Raw genomic sequence first — 25658 nt, forward strand, 5'->3', positions numbered from 1 at the left:
TGTCATGCCTTCCATGTAATTTGTGCATGGAGGTGACATCTGATAGTAGTTTTGGAGACTTGGTGACCCTAAGATGCCACTTTGTTCTGTAATTATGCATTATTGTGTTATGTAATTATTATGTATTATTCTATAATTTGTAAAAATAATTATCTCTCTTACCATCCTGCTCACTGCACGTGGGGCAAAATAAGCTTGGGTCATCTTCCAGGCATGTTGATAACAGTCCCAGTTGAATTTAAAAATATCCAAATCTTATTATGTGATATCATCTACTGTTAAATTCTGCTCCATACTTCTAAAATCTTTATTATTATGCTGTATTAAGGGTTTGTGTATCGTATTGTATTGACACCCACTGCACGCCCATCCTATCTGAAAAGGGGTCTCTCTTTGAACTGCCTTTCCCAAGGTTTCTTCCATTTTTCCCTACAAGGTTTTTTTTGGGATTTTTTCCTTGTCTTCTCAGAGAGTCAAGGCTGGGGGGCTGTCAAGAAGCAGGGCCTGTTAAAGCCATTGCGGCACATCTTGTGTGATTTTGGGCTATACAAAAATAAACTGTATTGTATTGTAATGTGAACATTTTAATTCAATCCACCCCAACTGTTTAGAGATGGAAATGTTCAGGTGAGTAGCTATTTATTGGTACCCATTTTCTGACTTCTGAAGGTAAGCACACTTTTTTCCTCATTTAAATTGCACGTGTCTCTTAGCTTTCCCATGTCGATGGATGTTTAAGGGAATTTGGCCTCTGGGACACCTCAATTTTACTCCCAAGTGATGCAGGAAGTTCTGAGTTATTACTTAGAAGTTCCCATACAGTCTGATCAAGTTAAAGAAAGATGTACACTACTGGTCAAATACTTTAGAACACCTCTTTATATGGAAATGCACTTAGTTTAATGTCTTAATGTTTCATGAAATCAAGGCATAGAACAAATTAACAAAGGCAAATAAAAATAAATCAATGAATCATTAAGTGTACAAAATGTAATTAAAATTGTTTGATTTATCAAAGTGGCCACCTTTTGCTGATATAACAGCCAAACTGTGGTAGCCATTTTGATTCAGAATGCAAGTCACCATCTCGGCCTCCAGCAAAAGAATCCCAGACCATCACATCTCCTCCTCCTCCTCCTCCATGTTTGACAGTTGAACCATCCTGTCACCAACTTGATGGCGTATGTACAAACAACCCTGCGTGATGAACTGAAGATTTCAAATTTGGATTCATCGGACTTTCTTCAACTCTGCAGTGGTCCACAGCCGCTATTTCAAGGCCCTCTAGTGTCCTTTAAAGAATGGCTCTCTTCCTGCCACTCGCCCTGTCAAACCTGCAGCACAAAGTCTCTTCACGGTACATACTGACATTTTGCTTTTGTCGACCTGCCTTGTTGTGCTCTGAGGTGCCTGTAATCGCACAAGGTGGTGACCCTCAGAAACTTGTCTCCTGATTGGCTTGTGACTCTGGCTCTGTCAGATCTCTTCCTGTCAGAGTTTCATCCAGTTTCTAATGGCCTTTGGATTGTGTAGAACACCACTGGACTCAAGACACTTTTTCTTTTTTTTTTTTCTCTCTTCAATTTCTCTAAATGCAAGGACTGCACTTCTAAGGGTAATACTATAATAATCTTTCTTCTCACTCCATTTGTTAATTATTGTTTTCTTGCCATTATCACTGAAATATTGTCCCAGTAGGAAGGTGTAGTGACACGGTCAGCTTCAACTCTGCTGTAAGCCACACAGAAGGTTCTTAATGAATCAACAGAAGTGGGGACACCTGTGCAACTTGTAGGGCTTCATTTCCTTGAATTGCTGCTGAACATCTGTAGGTTTGTAACCTATTGGCTGTTCCTTGCAGAAGGCCCATTTGTAATTTTCTGAAATTTCCTTTTTTTTTTTTCCAGTTTTTGCTAACTTAAACTTTTTAAATTGAAACCTCTAGCGGTTAACTGCTTACCTTTTCACAATTTTAGGTCATTCATTGCATTTCAATTGATTACATTTGAAAAAAAACTGGAAAAACCTAAATGTTCTAAAACGTTTGACCTGTGGTGTAAATTTTTTATAAAAAAAGCTCCAGTTACATTTTGTTCATTAGAATTTCTTGCGCTACCAGTAATTGTGGCACATATGCTTTTGTTAAAAAGTAATTATTTCTTGATCAGGGATTATTCTTCTCAGAATAAATTTACATCAGTTAAAGGTTGGATTTCTCATTTTTTTGTTCATGATTAAGGTAATTGGTTCATGAAATGGTAATTTTCTTTATAGCCCTTATTCCTTCTCTTTTTCTCGTGTGCCAATAATTGTGGAGGTGACCGTTCATTGTGCTCATACTTGAGCTGTATAAATCTGCAAATGGGGAAACCCTGCTTTGTTTTCAATCGGGCCTTTAGTTTTATCAATGATAAAAAGTATAAGAAATGCAGGTGTGGGTTCCTGATGAAATGTTTAGAGCAGTTTTTATTACCTGTGAATTTGACGGAGCACTTCTCTTTATATGAGTGTGTGTCTTTAAAGTGATTTCCTTTTTCATATAGAATTCACTTCCATTTCTAGGCCCAGCTTACTCTACACAATATTCGATATGGCGCATTACATCTTTAGTAAGTTAGAATAAAACTGTCTGCTGTAAGTTGTATTGCAGAATGCAATTTTTTTTTTTTTTAATATCTTCATTCCATCTATTTTTTCTTTTACCGTTTTTGTTTTGTATATTTGAAGCCTAGCACATCCGCATTGGATGCGGGACACAATCCAAACCCTAATGGGCCACAATTCCATCACAAGGCGCACTGCTACTCCTTCATGTGGTGTCAATTTAAAGTCTCCAGTTAGCCATAAGAGCATATGCAGAAATGCCTTACCGTTTATAGAGCTGAATGCATCAGTGCCATGTTTGTGAGATAATGCTGATGTTACACTGTCAGACGTACATAATCCAGTTTAGGGTTATGAGAGGCACCAACAGGTCCAGGAGATACCAGTGCTGGGCAGGGCACCACTCCATCACAGGTACCACACACTCACGCAGAGCCAGTTAAGAAGTTGTCAGTCATCCTAACAAGCATGTCTTTGGGATATGGGAGGAAAATTGGAGAATTGACAAATTGTATAGACCGTGACCAGCATAATCCTGCATGCATCTTCTCTATTTAGGAAACATCAGTGCTAATGACTGCGCCCCCGTGCAGCCCTATGGATAGAATTGGACCAGGATTTAGATGTCCATATACATATATTCATACGCTGCCTTTACAAACTTCAAAATTTAACATGTGAACGGTTTAGGTCTTTGATATTGAAAATGCCTTCTGCTGTTTGTGATTTAAAAAAAAAAAAAATCCAATGTATTATATTGTTAACTGGTAAAAATGCCGAACTCTCAGAAATAATTAACAGAAAGCTGACTTAAAATTCACTGGAGCTGCCATTTAATTAAATGGCCCATTAAATTCTTTGATGGCTTAGCTGATAGTGTTTTGCCCCCTGGCAAAGCGCTTTTTTTTTTTTCCTTTGTTTTTCTTCACTCGGTGCCCAAGCAACTGTGACTGTTAGACGTGCCATTTTGTTTACATGAATAGCGAGCCGTTCAGACTGCCTTCATATGCAGGAACTGGGATGACCCACCCGGCATTGCGACCCTCTGTAATCCTTAACAGTGGACAGACGCTGCTCCTGTAATACTCAAATGTTGGGGGAGATCACTCGGTACTTCATTTTCAATTGGCAGCCTTAGCGCTTCAGCTGTGTCAACTTTAAACGAATTAGTTTATAAAATTGGCTTCCTGTCAAGGCTGCTCCTTTGCCAAAGTTGTTGAATGTTCTCTTAATTCTCATTTGTACAGACTTCCTTTACCTGCCCATTGAGCTGGAAGGGTAGTGTTGGAAAAGTTTAATCTTCTTATAATAAAGTCCATGCTTGTAAGTTGTGCGTTACCATCAGATATTGACTACGGGTGATGCGTTAAATCCGGTGGATCCATTCATATGCTGTATATCTGTGCACTACCCGTCAAGTCTGGCCATTGTATTGATTTAAAAATACAGCCAAGACGTTACAAGTGTGGCTTATGGCTGTTACTCTATTCTTATAGCTGATTAGCATTCACACATGGCTAAGGATAAGAGAAGAACTTGACCATTAGGGCACTTAAAGAATGGCTGCTGAAAATGGGGTTTTGTAACTATATGTGAATAATAAATCAAAATTCACTCATTTCAAGCCTTGTGCCCAAACTTTTAACTGGGTGTGTATGTATATAAATGTTGAGTCAAAATTCTGTTAACATTTGAAAGGCAGAAACAATTTATTCACAAAACATACTTCATATGTACAAGATGATTTACAGGAATGTCTCAACCGGTTATGTGGTGCATAAATTGTCCGCAAAAATTGTATACAAGTACATACATAGCAGTACAATTAGTGTTAATGTAATTTGGACTCCCCCTGTGTGTGTGTAAAATGTAAATAAGGGAAAATCCTAAACATCTAATAATAATCTATATATATAAAATTCTTTTCATGTTTGAAACGGAAATTACTTACGACCACAGAACATATAATACAGGAACTAATTACTTTGTTTGTGGACGCCATTTTTATGTCGTCTTTACGAATTGTTATTATTTGTGTGAGTGTTATTTTACTGATATTGAAGAGAAGTAAACAAACACGCCGATCTATCCCATAGACGTGCGCCCCGCGTTGCCCTCTCCCAGCCCTCCTCTCTGGACTCCAATGCTGAGCCGCCCCGCCGCCAGGCGCGTTCTGACAGAGAATTTTTATTTATTCGTTCACGTGACTGTCGCGGAAACTGCCACATTATAACTTTTTTTTTAATTGGCAGTACTTGATAGTAGAAGAGATGAGGAAAACAGCTTTGTGTCTTTCTACTTTTTAACTGCGCCGAGCTATATATAATGTGAAGACTACACCGCCTTCAGTGGCGAGGGGTCGTGAGAACAAAGTGGACACACGGAGGCGTGGAATGTCGGGCTGCTCCGCTGGGTCGAGAGCTTCGCAGTTTCAGGCGGCGTCCTCTTCTCGCACTGTTTGTGACACTTTGAGTGCCCCATCAACTCCTGGGAGAGTGGAAATCTTTGCGAATGAGAGTAATCGGCGCCATCGAAGCAAAGCTCTCTTTGTAAATTGCACTGCATGACTACTTACTGTCCCTTAAGGTGAGTTCAGGTCACTAAAAGCCATTCAAAGTTGCTTTTGTGATGAATTCTTTTAAGAAGATGGAGGGTTTACATCGAAGATGTACCGACCTCTTCATGTTAAGTTTTGGACTTGGGAATTGTTTGGACCTTCTGCCCGTTAAGCACGGAAGGACAGCGTCCACATTTCTCAGAATAATTTTTCTCTTAAATCACAGGCACGTAGTGCAATGATGTCAGGCAGAAATTTGCAGGACCGCATAGAAAATGTAATTTCTATACCACAGCGGTCGTGTGGCGCCTTTCACAAGGGATCTGCTACCGAGAGATGATCCAAATACATTTAAGCTGCTGTTAGTGCTACTTACCTGTTGTGTTACAGCGCCTTTTAAAATGTACTTTACCCGAAAGCACTCCAGTACTGCTCAATGCATCTTTACTTCTTAAATGTTAATGTTTTACTGTTTTTAATAATTTTATATACCACATTTTATTTTTTTCCCTTGCACTCAGTGAGTGAAGCCACTGTGTAATCAGATAGCATATACTTAAGTTTCACATTATTCCTAATGATTGCCCCGTTAAATTTAATTTTCCTGTAAAGTTATATTTTGCAATAACCAGCAACAAAAGCCAAATCAGCAGCAAAAGTGGGAGTTGGTCAAATGCAGAAATGTTTTACTCATGCGCAGTTGTATATAGCTTGCTTAGTAGTATGTGGCTCTGATGACCTAATAATATTGTTGCTTATTATTTATCTGGTGTCTGACTGACTGCATTTCTTTGGGTTTTCTCCAAATGGAGTGCAGGCAGTGAAGTGACTTGTTTATGGCCTCTCAGAGTTAATAGTACGGTTTGAATCCACAACCTCAGGCTCTGAAGTTCAAAGCTTTAACCACTACACCAAACTGCCTGCCCATAACATTGGTTCTTGGTAAAATATACTACAAATATTGTGTGCAGAAAAGTACTTAATTAGTTGCATAATATGTCTGATACACCCGAATAACTGTTGGCACTATAATTAAGGTCAATTGCCTTCTGAAGTTTCCTGGGTGAAGTCAGGTAACACTACTTGTGTTCGTTTGTGTGTGTGTGTGTGTGTGTGTACAGTACAGGCCAAAAATTTGGACACACCTCCTCATTCAATGTGTTTTCTTTATTTTCATGACCATTTCCAGCACTCCATCACTCTCCTTCTTGGTCAGATAGCCCTTACACAGCCTGGAGGTGTGTTTGGTGCCATTGTCCTGTTGAAAAATAAATGATCGTCCAACTAACCTGACTTCTGTGCAACACAACTGCTGGTGGCTATTTTGAAGAAACTAGAATATAAAACATGTTTTCAGTTATTTCACCTTTTTTTGTTAAGTACATAACTCCACATGTGTGTGTTCATAGTTTTGATGCCTTCAGTGAGAATCTACCAATGTAAATGGTCATGAAAATCAAGAAAACACATTGAATGAGGAGGTGTGTCCAAACTTTTGGCCTGTACTATCTCTATCTCTATCTCTCACCTAAAGGAGTATTAGGAACACCTGTTCAATTTCTTATTAATGCAATTATCTAATCAACCAATCACATGGCAGTTGCTGCAATGCATTTAGGGGTGTGGTCCTGGTCAAGACAATCTCCTGAACTCCAAACTGAATGTCAGAATGGCAAAGAAAGGTGATTTAAGCAATTTTGAGCGTGGCATGGTTGTTGGTGCCAGACGGGCCGGTCTGAGTATTTCACAATCTGCTCAGTTACTGGGATTTTCACGCACAACCATTTCTAGGGTTTACAAAGAATGGTTTGAAAAGGGAAAAACATCCAGTATGCGGCAGTCCTGTGGGTGAATTTGCCATTTCGCGAAGTGCCAAGAACTCCCTGGCCAAAATTTGATGTGCTGATGTAAGACTGTCCTCGGGTCTTGTTCAGAAAGCAGACGCCACTTGAGACGGCCTTCAACTCACCCAAAAACTAACCTTAAGGTCAATAAAATAGATCCCTGATGTTAAGTCACTGTTTTAGGGCTAAAATGATAACAGAAATGTGAAACCTACTTATAAACCTAATTGTAATTATTGTGAAACAACCAAGTGGCGTCCGCTTTCTGAACAAGAGCCACCAAGGCTACGCTCGATGCAAGTGCACTACTAAGTGTGCAACAAATCGCTGCTCATTCCTTTTTTACTTTTGACTTTGGCCGATCGCCCTATGCTATTTTGCCAACTGGCTGGCCAAATCCCGAAAGCAAGGAAAAGATCGGACATTGGCTGGTCAATTTACAGTGAAACTGGCCATTTCCTGTTTTGGCCGATTAACGTTTGCAGTGCACCATGTAATGCATACGTCTGTTATATGCCATTTGGTGTTGGATTTGTGAAATCCGTGTTAATGTTTGTGATGCGCCATCTGTTGGAATGACAAATGCAATGCATTTTATGAAATTTTTGTGATGCACCATCTTTTGGAATGAAAGATACATACAACCTGGATGGACCCACAAACTTTTCCTTTTGTTAAGGTGGGTAAATACCACCACGGTTATATACAACCTATGTATTAACTGAACTTTATTGTCTAGGGTGGTATGGCTGTATAGTTCTTTGTGCTGGATCCTTGTAGCTCTAGCATGCAGAGTTTGAATCCTTTAGCTGCCTGGTGTCTGTAGTGCACGGATTCTCCTCAATCATACTTGACTTTTTTTTTTCTTTTCTCCCCCCTTTCCTCTTCAGGTACTCGAGTTTTGCTCCCGTATCCCAAGGATGGATTGATTTGTGACTCTAAGCTGGCTCCATGTGAGTGTGTGCCATATAATGAAATGGCATTCTATTCCGAGTTGTCGTCTGTCTTGTGCCCAGTGCTACTGGGAAAGGCTGCGTAATTTGCTGCCTGCAGTGGATAAATCGGATTATACATAGATAGATAAACGGATCAAACTAAGGAAGAAAAAAAATTTCTGTTGCGGTATTTTTATATATAAATTGAAAAATGAAGATGAAAATGAATCTAATCTTAACAAAATACTTTTTTTTTTTCAGTAATCGCCAAGACTGTTTTTTTTTTGTTTTTTTTTTTTAAAAAAAGGTATTTTTTTTAAGTCAAAATATTTAATTTCATGTAAAGATTAATACATTTTAATGAGAGTTGAGTATTTTACTGTGTGACTGAATCTAAAAGGAGCAAGAATATTAACCCCAACTCCGTGCATATAACAGACAAGGCTCCATTCTCTTGTTATTTGTACAGGTTTAAAGGTTATTTTTTTTTTTTTTTTTCCCCACCTCAAAATCAAAAGATTTCACCCCATAAAGAGATTTGAGCGAGCAGACGTCTAAAACAGAGTTTTCCTTCCCTACAGAGTAGAGCTGGCCAAGGCGATTTCATGGACAGCCCCAGCACACTCGAATCCTTCTGAAGCGCTTTCAACCCCCAAGGTGAACGGTGTCATTTAAGAGCCAAGCGTCACCGGTGCTTGAAAGCTATTAAACATGAAGTGCAACTTGGCAGGGTGTGACTCCTCGGTGATTCCAACAAAACCTGTGTGACAACTTGGGCTTTGGTGATTTTTATTTCATTTTTTTTTTCCTGCTGCCGCTGCGCGTCACTGAGTCATTTGGCTGTGAGAACGCAAGCACTGCTGTCTCTTCTGACCAGGCGTTTCAGAGTATCTCCGCAAAAGACAGGTATGTCAGTTTGATTTATTTATTTATGTTTTACTTTTATGGCTGTCAGGTATTCCTTTACCATGCTGCTTACTAATATTTGATTATTTAGTTAAATGCAGTTCATCTGAGAACTTTAAGTAAATCTGAATCTCAGTTCTGTCGTTACTAAGCTGTCTTCAACTTTTTTATTATCATTTAGCGTTGTTTCTCTACTAGTAGCAGGTGTCAGAAATATCCTTTGCTATGTTCCATTATAATTCCTGGCTTAACTCCTCTATCCTAATCTGTTTTCCCCAGAAAATGTTAATTTTAGAAATACCTGATTTTGGGGTGAAGCATATGAACAATTACTTTTAAAATGTTTTACTTAAGAGTGTTAAATCCAAGTTGATGCTCTGCAATACACCTCTGCCGATTTCACTTTAGACCCGAGATTGACACAACCATTTTGTGAGAATACTTCCTTTAGGCCAGTGCCAACATTTTTTTTTTATTTTTGTTTGTTTCTTTCCAAGGATCGATTGTAGACTGCTTTGATTTTACGCATGTCCTTAAACAAATAGGAAGTCATTTTCCATATCCTCTTGGAAGATTGCAGTTATCGGGTTTTGAATTTTTTTGTTGAAATCCTTTTTAAGTTTAAAAATAATAATAATACATTTTATTTATATAGCACCTTTCCCATGCTCGAGGCACTTAAATGTGTAACTTTTTACAGTGCAGTTGTTAAATAATAGAATAAGAAGACGCATTGTTTCACCACCCCACCCTGCTACTGAACAAGTAGACTGGGGTTTGGCCTCCGAGTGCTCCCTTCATTGAGTTAGGGTGTCTTCCGAGTCCAGGGACATGCAATTTAGACGAATGGCTGTTTCCAAATTGGCCCGAAAGTGTGCTTCATTTTTAAATGTGTTCACCCTGTGGAGTACTGGTACCGGAGTTTATTCCTGCTTTGTGCCCAGTGATTCTGGGAAAGGCTCCAGCTACCAACCCTGGATTGAAAAATGGAAGAATGTGTATGATAGACAGATAGATGGGGATAGTGGCTGCTGTGCAGGATTTGTATTTTACACCTGTTCAGTCAGCGCTTAAATCATTCAAGAACCGATTCATACTAAAGGAAGCTTTTAGATAATAAAGGGGGCAGGCAGCGTGGCACAATGGTTAAGTCGTTGGGCTTTGGACTTCAAACCCTGAGGCTGGGGGTTCAAATCCTGCTACTAATACTATGTGACCACGAGCAAGTCCCTTCACCTGCCTGTGCTGTTCCAAAATCCAAAAGAAATGTAACCAATAGTATGTCTCAGTTGTTGTAAGTCTCCTTGGAGACGGGTGTCCGCCCAATAATGAGGAATAAAACCATGGGGAGATGCCTGTAGTTCTCCGTAACAAAAAAAAAAAAATGAATCCGAATAGCTCAATGTCCTGGAGATCTGCTGTAGATCAGGGGTTCTCCAACTCTGTCCTGGGGGACCACCTGTTGCTGCAGGGTTTTGTTCCAGCCAGCTTCTGTTTTATTTTGGGCTCCTGGGCTAATTTAAGTGAACTGTTATTTCCCAGATTCCCCGTTTTGGGTACAATATAGAAATTTGAAAACTAAGTTTGGTAAGAAAATTTTTATTAACTCTTTGAGGGCTGAATATTTTTTCTAAAAAAAAACAAAAAAAGTTTTCTTAAAAGTACACAAACCAAGGGTTTCACACTGAAATCAACATAAAACACTGGTCGCTGTGTGCCGTGGCAGCCAGTTCACCGGGAATGAGCGACAGGCTGGCTACCAGGCTGTCTTTGTGTGATGGGGGCGGTAGCGTTTTGCAGTGTATCAAAATCTGGTTTGTACCCCTTGTCATTGTAAGTGGTGGACACACACACATCCTCACCACCGCCAGGGTGAACGTTGCTGTTGGTGCTTCTGCTAAACCAACCAGTTCAACACCACAATCAGCTCATGTTGGTACCTCACATCCATTTTCAATCACTTGTATCAAAATCAGAGTCCAATTCAGCGATAATATACAAAATGTCGTCCATAGAGTGTTTTGCTTTACACACTCGCTTCGATCTCTCACCAGATGTCGATGCCATTTTTGCTGCTGTTTGCTCCCTTGCTACTCACGCGAGTGCAGGGAATCTCGGACAAACCAATGAAGCTAACTTTCCTTCTAGTAAAGAGAGTCCAACTAGAACATAATGGCGACTTTAGAGTTGATAACAACCGTCAACCCCTCCTTTTGGACAAAGGAAAGAGTTAAAATGTACTAAGCAGTTATATGGGCATAATGTATTTTTCTTTTCCTGTTTAACAGTATTTTTCATCTTGATCGTGTTTAATTACTCCATTATTTACAAATTAGTGGGTCTGATGCTGAAGTATTTGCAGCCTTTCATGATTCAGTGTGGTTTTCCTGGTGGTCTGTTCTGCTCTGCTCGTTTTTAATTGTTGTTGTTAAGATACAACGAAGGGAGCCGACTGCAGAGAGAAAGAGGGCAAAATAGAATTAAATCAATAAAAGAGAGTTAAGCATTTAAATCTGTATCAAAAATAGAAATATTGCTAAGTCTTCTATATAGATATACATAGATAGATATAGATATATAGATATAAAAGACAAATACCACTGACTCACTCATCACAAAATCTCCCGAACCATGATAACTTGGGACTTGAAATTTGGAATGTAGGTTACCCTTGGCCCATAGGTGCTCGCTAAAAAATGGTTTTTAAAATTTCTTGGTCCAAGCGCATTCTGTCTGTACGTCTGTCTGCTTTCCACAAGAGAATTACTTAACGGATTTAGATCTGGTTGTTTTCTGTAATTTGCTTGAACTGTCCGGTTGATTTTTTGACTTCTCTCATCGCGCCAAGTACCAGAGTTCGCTTGCGGTACCAATGTATTTATGAATATCCTTGAGAGAGGCCGTGGGCCGAGAGCAGCGGGGAGTGGTCTTTCTCATTCACATGGCGTTAACAGATTTGGAGAAGGCTTATGAGAAGAGAACCGCATCAAAAGGTCTGGAGTTGCACGAGAGGACCAGAGAAGTGTGTGAGGATTTTCCAGGATACGCATGAGGGAGTGAGGACTCGGGCTCAAAGCAGCTCGCAGTTTGAGGAGGCCTTCACCAGGGATCTAATTTCTGGTGACAGATTTGTTGAGTCAAGGAATAATAGACCAATCCATGTGGTGCTGGCTTTTTGTGCGTGACATTGTGTTGTGTGGCACCAGAAAAGAGGTAGTGGAGAGGAAGCTGGAAGAATGGAGAACAGCTTTGGAAGATAGAGGAGTGGAGAATAATAGGAAGAAGACTGAATATGGGGGTTGATGATGGTCAGGATTGAGAACTTAGCCTGCAGGGAGAGCTTTTGAAAACAGTGGAGACGTTTCAATGTCTAGGATCAGTGGTAGCCCAAGATGGAGAATTAGAGACCGAGAGAATCCACAGAGTGTAGCGTGGATGGAACCATTGGAAGAAGGTATCGGGTGTTTTGTGTGATTGAAGAATTAAGACGAAGGTTAAAGGTCAGGTTTTGAAGACCAGCAATGCCATGTGGAACTGGGCAGTCAAGGGAGCACAAGAGAAGAACATGGAGGTGATAGAAATGAGGATGTTGAGATGGACATATGGAGTTACAAAAAAAAAAAGGGCAGAATAAGAAATGAGACAATCAGTGGTACAACAAAAGTGGGAGAGTTGTCTATTAAGATCCAGGTAAGATAGGTGTGATGAGGAACGGATTATGAACATGTGGGCAAAAGAATGATGGGACTGGAAGTCCAGAGGAAGAGAAAGTGAATGGATAAAGTAAAAAGATCTGAAGAAAGAGGGCCTGACTGAAGAGGAGGAGATGGAGGAACAAACTGTGTGGCGAAGGCTGATCAAGCACATGGACACCACAGAGAAGTGGCAAAAGAGGAAGAAGAATATGATAGATATGAATGTCACAATATAACCAAGGTATTGCAGATATGAAAGGCGTTTTGTGAAATGAATTGTGAAAGTATATAGGAGTTTCATTTAGCTGTTGCAAGCAAATGACCGATACGATTTGTACTGTTTAGTGCAGAAGAACTTATGAAAGTCCTGGTATTATTAACAGGTAGATGCAGACAGCATTATATACCATAGGTATATGCTCTCAAATATTATAATTGACAAATTAATACCATATTCATTTTTCTCGACTTGCGTAATTATTGCCCGTATCATGGACGGAGAGTCCATTGTAGGGGTCAGCAAAGTCAGTTCTGGAGGGCCATTGTAGCTGCAGGCTTCAACCCCCTAAAAAAAACTCAATTTATAAGCAAGAGGTCACTTATTGCTGTTGAAGCACGTATTGCTCGAGCACAATTTTTATGCTTTATTCTATTTGTGTCGCTTGTTAAGTTTCAGCTTAATTTAGAATTAAACAGCAGTGTTCATCCATACCTTAATGCTTCTTATTAGCAATAAGACATCGATAACTAGGAAGCAGCAGTGCACCTTCTAACTTGTTTCTGTTTACCGTGCGTGTTCAGCGTAAAACCATTTGGTTTAATAAAATGTTGAAAGGAAAAAAGTGAAGGACAGAGAATTGCTCATCCATTTCAGGCACAAATCACTTGGGTGAAATTCTTGGAAAGGGATAAAAAGAAAATTCTAGGATATATAAGAATCGCTGGTACATATGAGAACAGTCATTTTATATATCTTAAATTTTCAGTTCCAGACATAGTATGACTTTGTGAATAATTTAACATATATTAATAATCTTAGTTACAACAAGCCTTCAAATTAAACCGGATTGGTTATTAACAAGGACTGGTTTCTAATTAAGACAAACATCACAGCCACTATTGCCCTCCAGGACTGCCTTTTAACAGACCCCCTGGCCGATTGTAAAAGAATTGGGTTCAAGACGTGGTCTGACCCCGGGTTTCAAGCTGGTTCATTTTGAGGCACATTGCTGCACCCACTGATGCACGTTAGGACAATATGGAGTCGCCGATCAAACTGTGTGTTGTTGTTTTTTTTTTAGGGTGTGTGAGAGTATTGAAGATCCTGGAAAGCACCCAGGCAGACACATGATGAGAATGGTGCACAATCCAGTGAGATTTGAACCCCTAATAAAGCCTTATAAAGGTCCGCTAAAATGTCACAAATTAGAAATGAAATTCTTTTCTGTTCTCTATTGTGTTTAAGTTTGGCTGATTTCGCTGTAGATATACGGATGGCTTTAAGTAAAATATCACAAGTTGACAAAGTCGACACTACCAATCTGAACCTGAGTGCCTATACACGTTCTGGCCACTTTATGAGGTACACCTTGCAATTACCGGGTTGGACCCCCTTTTGCCTTCAAAATTACTGTAATTCATCATGGCATAGATTAATCCAAGGTTCTAGAAACATTCCTTGGGTATTTTACTCAATATTGACCTGAGAGCATCATGCGGTTGCTGCAGATCTGTCGGCTACACATCCCATGATGTGAACCTCCCGTTCCACCACATCCCAAAGGTGCTTTGTTGGATTGAGATCTGGTGACTGTGGAGGCCATTCGAGTGCGGTGAACTCCTTGTCATTTTCAAGAAACCAGTCGGAGATGATTTGAGCTTTGTGACATGGCGTGTTATCCTGCTGGAAGGAGCCATCAGAAGATGGGCACACTGTGGTTATAAAAGGATGGGTAGACATGGTCAGCAACAATACTCGGGTAGGCTGTGGCATTTAAACAATGCTCAGTGGGTACTAAGGGGCCAAAAGTGTGCCAAGAAAATACCCACCACAAAATTTCAGCACCATCCCGAACTGTTGATACAAGGCAGGATGGATCCCTGCTTTCATGTTGTTGATGCCACATTCTGACTCTACCATCCAAAGGTCACAGCAGAAATCAAGACTCATCAGACAAGGTGACATTTTTCCAATCTTCTGTTGTCCGATTTTGGTGAGCCCGTGTGAATTGTAGCCTCAGTTGCCTGTTCTTAGCTGACAGGAGTGGCACCCAGTGTGGTATCCTGCTGCTGTAGCCCACCTACTTCAAGGTTTGAAGTGTTGTGTGTTCAAAGATGCTCTTCTGCCCACCTCCGTTATAACCAGAGCTTAACTGAGTTACTGTGGCCTTTCTATCAGCTCAAACCAGCTTGGCCATTCTACTGTGAACTCTGGCATCAACGAGGCAGTTTTTGCCAGAGAACCCTTTGCTCGCTGGATATTTTCCCTTTTTCGGACCTTTCTCTGTAAACCCTAGAGATGGTTGTGAGTGAAGATCAGCAGTTTGTGAAATACTCCGACCAGCCCATCTGGCACCAACAACCACACCATGTTCAAAGTCACTTCACCCACCTTTCCTCCCCATTCTGATGCTTGGTTTGAACTCCAGCAGGTCGTCTTGACAATGTCTACAGGCTGAAATGCATTGAGCTGCTGCCACGTGATTGGCTCATTAGATATTCACGTTAACAGACAGTTGAGCAGGTGTACCTAATAAAGCTGCCGATGAGTGTACAGTATATGTTTTTTGAACTCTTTTGCCATTCTATGGAAGAGGGCAGATCTGACCTTTTCCTAGCAACACAAAGACCAAACCTTAATGTTTGCTATTCACTTTGGGAAGGCCGCCTGTGAACAGGTCAGAGCGTTGGAGACCTGCGTCTTTTGTTTTGGTGACGTTGATCTTGTTGTGTGGGTTTTTTTTTTTTTTTATTTGCTTGTACCAGTAGTTGACAGATCTCTACAAACAAAATGCTTAGAAACGAACTGCTTTCACTTGTTTAGGATTAAGAAGCAAGTTCGCTGACAGTCAGTTCTATAATTAGAGCACATTGAAGAGGCATCATCTGCTCTACTTTGCCCGGTTTCATTCCTTTCCGGTTGTTGGGTCTAACGCTGCTGCTCTCCATCCTTCCATAGCTGATGGCTTGTAGTTGTCAGGAGGCGTAAAGAGAGCTGGGAAGGACATGGACTTGGCTACTTTGTGTAAAGCTGGTGTTGCCTTACATGACTTCTAGTCAGTGGTGATGTCAAACTTAAAGACCGCAGTTGCTGATCTCGTCTCCTGAGGATGTCTGATTACACATCTAGGAATCGCAGATGATGCCAAAGGGTGCATTTTCTCCTTTTCTAAGTATTGCACCTTAAGTAGCTCCGGACAGCCAATAAAGAGCTACTTAAAGGAGATGGTGGCCATGCAAAGGCTTTCCAGGTACATTGAGTTCAGCCGCAATCTCATTTTCTTTTAATTTTTTTCCATTCTGTCATGTGGTATGTTAATCACGACACGTGGCGTCGGTGAGATCATTCTGTTCGGTTTGTGTGGACCAAAACAGCTACGTTTCAAACTCCTCACAGCTTCATTATGTGCACTGTACTTCTTGGGTGAGCAATCATTGATTGTCCACTCTTTGCCCCCGATTTGGTATCCCTTAGTACCTATACTCTGTTTTTTTTGGACTGAAAAGTCCTAAACGGTGACCAAATCCTAAAAAAAAAAAAAATTCATGGTCTTGTCAAATTGACGTACCATATACATTCACCTAAAGGATTATTAGGAACACCTGTTCAATTTCTCATTAATGCAATTATCTAATCAACCAATCACATGGCACTTGCTTCAATGCATTTAGGGGTGTGGTCCTGGTCAAGACAATCTCCTGAACTCCAAACTGAATGTCAGAATGGCAAAGAAAGGTGATGTAAGCAATTTTGAGCGTGGCATGGTTGTTGGTGCCAGACGGGCTGGTCTGAGTATTTCACAATCTGCTCAGTTACTGGGATTTCCACGCACAACCATTTCTAGGGTTTACAAAGAATGGTGTGAAAAGGGAAAAACACCCAGTATGCGGCAGTCCTGTGGGCGAAAATGCCTTGTTGATGCTAGAGGTCAGAGGAGAATGGGCCGACTGATTCAAGCTGATAGAAGAGCAACTTTGACTGAAATAACCACTCGTTACAACCGAGGTATGCAGCAAAGCATTTGTGAAGCCACAACACGCACAACCTTGAGGCGGATGGGCTACAACAGCAGAAGACCCCACCGGGTATCACTCATCTCCACTACAAATAGGAAAAAGAGGCTACAATTTGCACGAGCTCACCAAAATTGGACAGTTGAAGACTGGGAAAATGTTACCTGGTCAGATGAGTCTCGATTTCTGTTGAGACGTTCAAATGGTAGAGTCAGAATTTGGCGTAAACAGAATGAGAACATGGATCCATCATGCCTTGTTACCACTATGCAGGCTGGTGGTGGTGTAATGGTGTGGGGGATGTTTTCTTGGCACACTTTAGGCCCCTTAGTGCCAAATGGGCATCGTTTAAATGCCACGGGCTACCTGAGCATTGTTTCTGACCATGTCCATCCCTTCATGACCACCATGTACCCATCCTCTGATGGCTACTTCCAGCAGGATAATGCACCATGTCACAAAGCTCGAAGCATTTCAAATTGGTTTCTTGAACATGACAATGAGTTCACTGTACTAAAATGGCCCCCACAGTCACCAGATCTCAACCCAATAGAGCATCTTTGGGATGTGGTGGAACGGGAGCTTCGTGCCCTGGATGTGCATCCCACAAATCTCCATCAACTGCAAGATGCTATCCTATCAATATGGGCCAACATTTCTAAAGAATGCTTTCAGCACCTTGTTGAATCAATGCCACGTAGAATTAAGGCAGTTCTGAAGGTGAAAGGGGGTTAAACACTGCATTAGTATGGTGGTCCTAATAATCCTTTAGGTGAGTGTATATTCTCGTGTATCAGACTCCGACTTATATGCCTGTTCAGAAATGCAACACTTCTTGCCTCCTCCATTCTTGCATCAGTTTCTCGGACACATCAAATTTTGCTGCAGCAGCGCAGTTACCAATTTCTTTCACCACTTAAGATGATGTTTAATTTAAAACCAGCTTCATATTTTCTTCTGATCGAATGCTCCATCGTAGATAAGGGATGCTCTTCCGATTAGGGTGTATGATGGTGTGAGAGACAAAAAAACAGTGCAAACGTCTTTTCAGAACAGTTCAGATATTACTGTGTTGTCACATAGGCACAATACATAGAAGTAAAAAGGCTGTGTGCTCCGTGGTTACGCTCTCAGGTGGGCGTTAGTATATCCTAATCTCTTGGACCAATAGCGTAAGTTTTCTGCATTCAACATTTTTACGACCAACATTCTAAAATACCGGAAATTATACAGTAAACTCAAGTCCCGATTTATATGCTGGAGAACTTAAACGCGAGTATATATGGTAGGTGTTTTCATAAGCAGAATAGAAAGTTAGTTTACATAGACAATGGAAGGGTGTTGCTCTGAGTGTCAAAATTCCTTCAACGTGTTGGTTTGAGGTATCCGAGGTTTTTGGTTTAAGTGGGCAAGCATAAAGATGTCCAATTTCCTTTTAGATGTGTTGCAGTACAAGAGCAGCATTAAGTGGACATTTGCAGAGAACTGCAGAATGTTTTGGTCTTTTCTTACAGCCTATAGGCGCCAAGTGTGCAGAAGTGATCAAGAAAGCTAATATGATGTTAGGTTGTACCTCACAACAATTTTAAAACACAGTACTGAGGTCTTGTATAGAGTACTGTTGGCTAATTTGGTCTCCATCTTACCAAAAAAAAAGCCAGGAAGTCACTAGGCCAGGGGTCGCCAACTCCGGTCCTGGAGGACCACCGTGGGTGTAGGTTTTCATTCTAACCCTTTATTAAATGAGTGCTCTGTTTGTGCTGCTAATTAACATCTTGTAAATTTACTTTAATTGACTTCTCTTTTAAAAATTTGTTCCCCTGAATTTCTTCATCGTACCTCTGAATTGCTTCATTTCTTTCCTTGAATAGCTGTGAAGTGAGTGAGCCAACAGAAGACCATCTAAGTCAGGGCCTCAAACTCCCACCAATTTCACTCCAGCCAGCTGCTTAATTAGGAGTCGATTGTTGTTGTTAATTAAATCCTTTCTTTAATTCTGTGGCTTGTTGCCGCTTTCGTGGTGCATTAGCAGACATTTCCGAAGTTGTTGATTTTCTCTTTAATGTTAAAATGTTTTGTGGACATGAGCAGATCAGCATTCCTGAGACCTTCATCTTTCTTTATTTTCAGATATTGTGTGATGGACACCAGTTGTTTTGGCTCATTTGGTATCTCATTATTGTTTGGCTGCTAATTAAGGGGTCAGAGTCTTCAAGTGCAAGTCAATTAAAATTAGTTCAAAATAAGTGAATTAGCAGCAAGAAACAGGTCACTAATTAAGAAAAGGATTAGAATGAAAACCTGCAGCCACGGTGGTCCTCCAGGACTGGAGTTGGCGACTCCTGCACTACACAATTCAGGACTTGAGAAGTCTCAGCTGTGAGGAGAGATTGGAGGGGCTGCTGAACCACTTCAGTTTAAGTGACCGGAGAATAAGAGGGGACACAAATTTATGGAAGGGATTAGAACCCGGTTGCAAAACTAAGAGGCAGTTTTCTCACCAAGGTTAGAAAGTTTCTCTTCACCCAAAGAACCACAGATATTATAGAATGGATGACAAAGTAGTGTGGTGGAGAGCAGGACCTTCAAATCTTGACTTGATGTTAATTTGATCGGTGAGTAGGATGGAAGGCTAATTGGGCAGAATGGCCTCATCTCATCACGTTTTTCTAATATTCGAAAAGCATAACTTTTCATGATCTTTGTAGGTATGTAAACTAACTTTTTATTCTAGTTGAGCAAACACTTGTGTGAGTCTTGCATCAACATTAACTTCTTATGACTGACTCTCTTCAACGGCTGTTAATAGGTGAGCCCTGCTCCTCTTCTCTCAGGTATTTAAATGTGTGCCCAGTTCTGCCCTCTTTAACTGGATAGGTGGGTTAGAGAATGTGTGGGTGGGCATTGTGCCTTTCTTTCAAATAAAGAAGATAAAAACGGTAGCCTCAGACCTCCAGAAAGTTGATTTTCACTCCAAATAGGACTGGTGGGAGTGAGTGTGGATGTATTGATGAGTGTGTGCTGTCCTGTGCTAACCTAGGGCCTGCTTGGAAAGTGACACATGCTATCTGTGACCCTGAATTAAACAAGCAGGTGCAGAAAAGGGAAGGGATGAATAATCTTATATATAAACGTCTATGCATGGAAATGATTGTGTGTGTGTGTCTGTGTCTGTCTGTACGGCCCAGAAGTGAGAGCTGCAGTCGGGGTAAGGACTTCACCTCCAAGGATACACAAGTGAGGCCAGCACGTTGGCCAAACGAAACCTCCGAAGAAAGAGTCAAGAGCTTAGCTTCTAATACAGAAGCGAGGCGAGCACATTGGCAAAATGGTGTACCTTTTACTTTTCCTCCCACCGCTAATACACAAGTGAGGCGAGCATGTTGGCAAAACGAAACCTCCGAAGAAAGAGTCAAGAGCTTAGCTGCTAATGCACCGGTGAGGCGAGCATGTCTGCAAAATGAAACCTCCTAGGCGAGAGACGCCCAAAGTAGTTCCTTTCAATTACCTGATATCTTTTACATTTCAGTTTTTCTTCCGACGATTTCAATAGTTTCTAGGGCCCCGTGCTTTTTACAGTACGGGCTTACACAGGTAGTATTATAATAGCATCTCCTAATGTAATGTAATCTAAGCTAATTTAGACTATTTCATAAAAACGGTTGAATTTAAGCCAAGGGACGTTTTGCTCAAACTATATGATGCACTCGTGAGAAAACATCAGGAGTCCTGCATGTGCAGCTCTGGTCACCACAGTACAAAAAGACAAAGCAGCACTTGAAGCCGTGTAGAGGAGAACAACAAAATGCATCTCAGGACTTTCATGACATGTACTACTGTGACGGACCCAGAGAATTTAAACCTATTTAGTCAAATTCAAGTCTTTTAAAATCCTCAAAGGCATTGATAAAGTAGATCTAGAAATATTCTTTCAGCTTAAGGGTGAATCGTGTACTGTACACCACTCGAGATTAAGGGAAGTGCAGGAAGCACTTCCTTATGCAGAGAGTTGTGGGATCATGGAATAAACTAGTGAGACACGTAGTTGAAGCAGAAACCTTGAGAACCTTTGATAAGTCTTATGAGATATTTGGACAGCTTAGCTATTAGCTAAACAAACGGGCTTGATGGACTGAATAGTCCCCTCTCGTTGGTCAAACTTCTAATGTTCTTATAATGTGACTCAAAATAGTGTAGGATAATATTCAGCAATAGTTAGGGCTTCAGACTTAGGACTTCAAACCTTGAGGCTGTGGGTTCAGATCCAGTGAGGAAGTCACCCCAAAGAAACATAACAATTTGGGGCATCATGGAGGCACACGGGTAGCACTGCTGCCTATCCGTAAGGAGACCAGGGTTCATGTCCCTCATCCTCCCCAAGTGGCGTGTACGTGTTCTCCCCATGGGTGCTGTAGTTTCCTCCTACTGTCCAAATACATGCCGGTTCAGTCAATTGGTATCTCTAGATTGACTCTAGTGTGTGTGTGTGTTTTGGGCTCTGGGTATGTGTGGTTGTGAATGTTTGCCCTACAGTGGACTGGCGCTCTGTCCCAGGGTTTGTTCCTGCCCTTGCGCCCTAAGCTAGTTTGGATAGGCTTCAACGTGCCACCCAATCCCCCCCCACCTAAAAAAACCCTGGTCTGGATTAAGCAGGTTAGAAAGTGACATGACATGCAACCAATTCTGTCTGAAATGTAAGAAATGTAAATGTCTTGTTTTTGCATGGACCTCTTCACTCAGTGCAGGCGCAGAGAACACTGGCAAGTTCTCGGGTGAATTGCAGTAATACATTTTACAAATTACTAAATAACGAATTACGGTAGTACCCATAAAACCAAATTTGTTTAAACATACAAGAAAACAAAGTAGACATAAATGATCAGTGGGTAATGACTGAACAAATGTGACGGGCAGCACAGGAGGCAGACATGAGGGTTTCTTCTTCATTAGACTGGCTTGGCTGACCCTCCATGATGAGGTGAGGAGCTCATGATTCAGCAGAGCCACAGAGTAGATTGAGGGGGGCCAGTCGAGGTGTTATGGCCATACTGTAAGGATGCTCTCTATCCATCTAATTGGCCAGACCTGGGACACTTTGGAGGGGTTTTGTTTGTCAGCCGGCTTGGGAATTCCCAGACATTCCCCAGTAAGACCTGGAATCTGTAGCTGCTGTGGACATGGAAGTCTAGGCTGGCCTGCTTGGACTGCTGCAACCCTCACCAGAAAAAGCAGTTCTAGAAAATGAGTTGAGGTAAAAAAAAAAAGAGATATATCTGCCTGTATTTAATTGTATACTCTGATCAGTGGACAACAAAGGTGAGGAAAATAAATACTCCGGTCATCAGTATCCCAGGAGGAAGATGAACCTTTGAGATAGAGGGAAAGTTAAGGACAGTGTCAGACAGTCCTGGAGACCTTGGTTAATTAGCTGCCCACCACGTTCTGGGCGTTTTGCAGCAGACTCCATAAAGGACTGCCTAATCTGATGACGGCATTCTATGGTTCCAAGGTTCCCAATATCTTTGACTTTTCTTTTGGGCTGGAGAACAGCTTGGCATTGGCATAGTTGCCGCATTGTCCCATTTGTCAAGTTCCTTGTCTGGCTGTTAATATGATCTCTGTGTGGGGTTATTTCCCCCCCCCACCACCACACACATTTCAGAGACATGCAGGTTCGGTCAATTTGTGATACCACACCAGTGCCACATTAGCAGACCTTACAGTGGATTGGGGTGGCTTGGCCTCACACTTTGATGATGTAGAGGTTGGTGCTTAATTTAATTAGCTTTGTGAATGATCTGTTTTATCGTATTAAATACTATGATGCCACTGTGATTACTGTCTGTATGGAGATTGCATGGTTACTTTGCCTCTAAAGACAGGGAGGGTAGGGTGAAGGCCAACTCTAAACTGGACTGGAGTAAGTGAGGACAGAAGGAAGAGTGTGTACCCTACCCAGAGCCCCATAAATACTCTTGTGTCCAGAAGGATCTCCGATTTGGACCAAGTAGCTTCAGACAATGGATTGGTCAATGTGTAACAGAAAACAATGACAGACCAGAACTGTGTGCTTAACTTGGCAGAACAGACAGCTGTCAAGGTGCGTTTCAGGAGTTTTCCTCAAGCTGAGTCCAAGTATCTTTAGAGTTCTACTTTGATTAATGGAGTTTCAAAGCTCAGTGGAGCTGAATGATTAGGTATTTTGGTAAATTCTGCATTCAATTCATGCAGGGACCTCCTGAACTCAAATGAGTTCTGTTGATTTTTTTTTCTTTGTTTTTCTGCATCGTACTTCAGCAACTTAGTTGGTATCTCACCATACCTAAGAGACAAAGCCCCACAACACTTCAGCACAGATGTTCTTGAGGCCTAGCATTCCTAATGGGTTCAACAGGTTCAGGAAGTGCAGAGATGTTAAGTGGTCTCTCTCTCTCTCTGTCTCTCTCTCTCTCTCACACACACACACTCACACACGGTAACTGGAAAGAGCAGCCAACAGCAATGCGGCCCAACCAGTTGTAACCAGAGTGTCCTGCTGATTAACCTTGAAATCCGGTATGTTACTTTGTCGGATCCCGTTTCAATGCCTGAAGGTTTTCATAACAAAACATACCCACCTCTGACCTGCATCTTGGATAAATGTACCTTAGCCTAGTGATTGTTTACACGGCTAAACCGTTTTTATGTCTTTGTGTGAGTATTGGAGGTCAAGTCCTTCGTCTTGGATGTCCGAAGGGTTTGGGGTGAAAGCAACAATTTACACAATGCATGTCCCCTCTGAATATAAGATATTATTTTCTATTGGCCTGGCCTGGAAACATCTGGGATTCCCCGCAAGGAGCTGGAGTCTATTGTTGGTGGCCTGGGGCCTTATTTATAAAAACTTTGTGTGGATAGGAGTATGAAAAAATGCTCATGCTACAAAAAAAATGTGTCTTGCACATGTTTTCACGCTGCTTTGTTGTTGTTGTTCAATGCCATCCTTGTATGGGAGGGTTGGTGGCAATTTTACGCTCCCTTGGGCTCCCTTGGGCAGGTGTCCAACTGTTTCGACCTTGCGGTTAGCAAGTCATTTCCAAGTTAGACAGGGCACTAACCCTGCTGTTAACTGCAGTTGGCCTTTGCCACCTGAAGGTAGTCCTACACCCAGCTAGACCCAAGACCTGCTGCTGCCCAAGTCCGCCAATCTTGTCCAATATTTTCAGGGTTCCTGTTGAGCCTGTCCACCTCCGTGTAGTGCCCTACGTGGTATTTCGGTTACTCTTCACCACTGATGGTATAGTCCCAACGGTCAATCCTCTTCTTAGTCGTTCACTCCTCCTCCACACTGAGGTAAGATTCGGCCTTTGAAATAGTATGCAGCTTACCCTTTATAAATCACAATAATCTGGTAAATGGGTGGCCAGCAATTCAGGCCTAAAAACCAACATTCCTAAAGTTCTGGAAGTAGAGGAATCAATTTGGTTTGTCCACTTTCCTTGCTCTTTAAACCGTAAAACAAGTAAAACGGCAATTCTACAAAGAAATAAAGCATCTAGTGTTAGGGACAATATCTTAGTTATGCTACCATGGGTGCCCGAAACATTTTACTGCAGCCCTTGAACCCCTCAACCTTCAGGCAGTCCTTCGGCTGTCCATTAACAATGAAGATCAACAGTGTCCTCCTCCTGTAGGTCGTAGGCTTGTGTGCTGTTCCTTAAATTAGGCAAGTGAGAGATGGCTTCTTGTCGGTCATGCCCAAGCTTTTCCTTGTTTAGACATCTTGGCCCAACTTCTTCATCTAGTGACCCTGTGAGTCATGGTCTTGTGTATCTTCCTGTAAAGTAGGCAAGTGAGTGGTGGAATCCAATTAATCATGCTGAAGCTTGCCCTAGAATTAGACATCCTGGCACCAATGTCTTCACCTGGTGACAATGCGATGCTGTCACCCTGCCAGCCACTAGTTATCAACTTCTATGCAACATACAGTATCGCTCCACCACACCATAGTCCCCATCAGCTTTAAAATGACCCTGACGGTTCTGTCATACACAGTTTCCCAGAGTGAGCCCATCTTACTCAACACCTTCTTGCTTCCCTTGGTCTTTTTAACAAACCAAACTAAGCCTCCATTTTTTTTTTTAATTTATTTTTTCCCCCCGTGGAAGTTGCTTTGTTCTGCTTTTGTGTGTGTTTGTCAATTGCTCCTCTCCTGATGGCTGTTTGACATAAAAGAAAGCAGAATTAGTTTGTTTGTGAGACTGAAGCATTCAGTCTGCTGTTGAGGTGTTACTGTCTGGCGTCAGACCGGTTTTGTTCAGGCAAGTTGAGTTTTGTCTTTTTCTAAATCCACGCCTTTATACGCCCTGAACCCCCCAGCTTATGTAAATTGACTGTTGATCTCTCCCACTATTGTTGGTAGATTATGACCCACCTAAAAGACATTTCTAAAGCACCCCAGGACCTTTGGCAATTGGGTGAGCAAATAATGCGATCTGAAAGGAGAAGTGTGCTGACAGATGGCCACAAAAAGCTTATCGCTGAGTTGTCAGATTCCTTCTGTTTCGTGGAGATCAAAAGGGAAATGGAGCGGAGGTGTGGAGACTAAGTTCTGGAGTTATTAGCGGAATGGATTCTTCATTCAATGCCTGTGAATTTCAATTAATAAACTTCTAACAAGATGCTCTCTACATATTTCTGTCCTAGTTATGTTCTAGGCAATCGATTCAATTTGAAAACCTTTGGTATCTCTTGCCGTTTATTAATCTTCAGCGCATCTCCTCGTGTGTCTTCAACCTCTCTTGATCGACGTGTTCCCATATACTCTGCCTGCCAGGCTCTGTCATTTCAAGGCGCTTTGCTCGCCTCCTGCCTGCTTTCATACTTCTCGTCTTTGAGGTTGACT

At 41.5% G+C, this 25658-nt stretch overlaps 2 protein-coding genes across 3 annotated transcripts in view; both read left to right on the top strand.

Moving 5' to 3' along the window:
• Positions 1-8545, top strand: part of lins1 (lines homolog 1) — a 31734-nt gene extending 23189 nt beyond the window's left edge. The window contains exons 8-9 of the transcript XR_005635971.1: positions 7896-7958; positions 8522-8545. The gene's annotated coding sequence lies outside the window, so the exon portion shown is untranslated. The remainder of the gene's footprint in view (positions 1-7895; positions 7959-8521) is intronic.
• A 51-nt stretch (positions 8546-8596) lies between these two features.
• The window catches only part of cers3a (ceramide synthase 3a), a 54158-nt gene continuing 37096 nt past the window's right edge, over positions 8597-25658 (top strand). The window contains exon 1 of one of the 2 annotated variants that reach the window (XM_039772719.1): positions 8597-8846. The gene's annotated coding sequence lies outside the window, so the exon portion shown is untranslated. The remainder of the gene's footprint in view (positions 8847-25658) is intronic. The other variant, XM_039772718.1, reaches the window with a different exon arrangement.

This window comes from Polypterus senegalus, chromosome 12 (genome assembly GCF_016835505.1).
Source record: "Polypterus senegalus isolate Bchr_013 chromosome 12, ASM1683550v1, whole genome shotgun sequence".
NCBI classification, from domain to species: Eukaryota; Metazoa; Chordata; class Cladistia; order Polypteriformes; family Polypteridae; genus Polypterus; species Polypterus senegalus.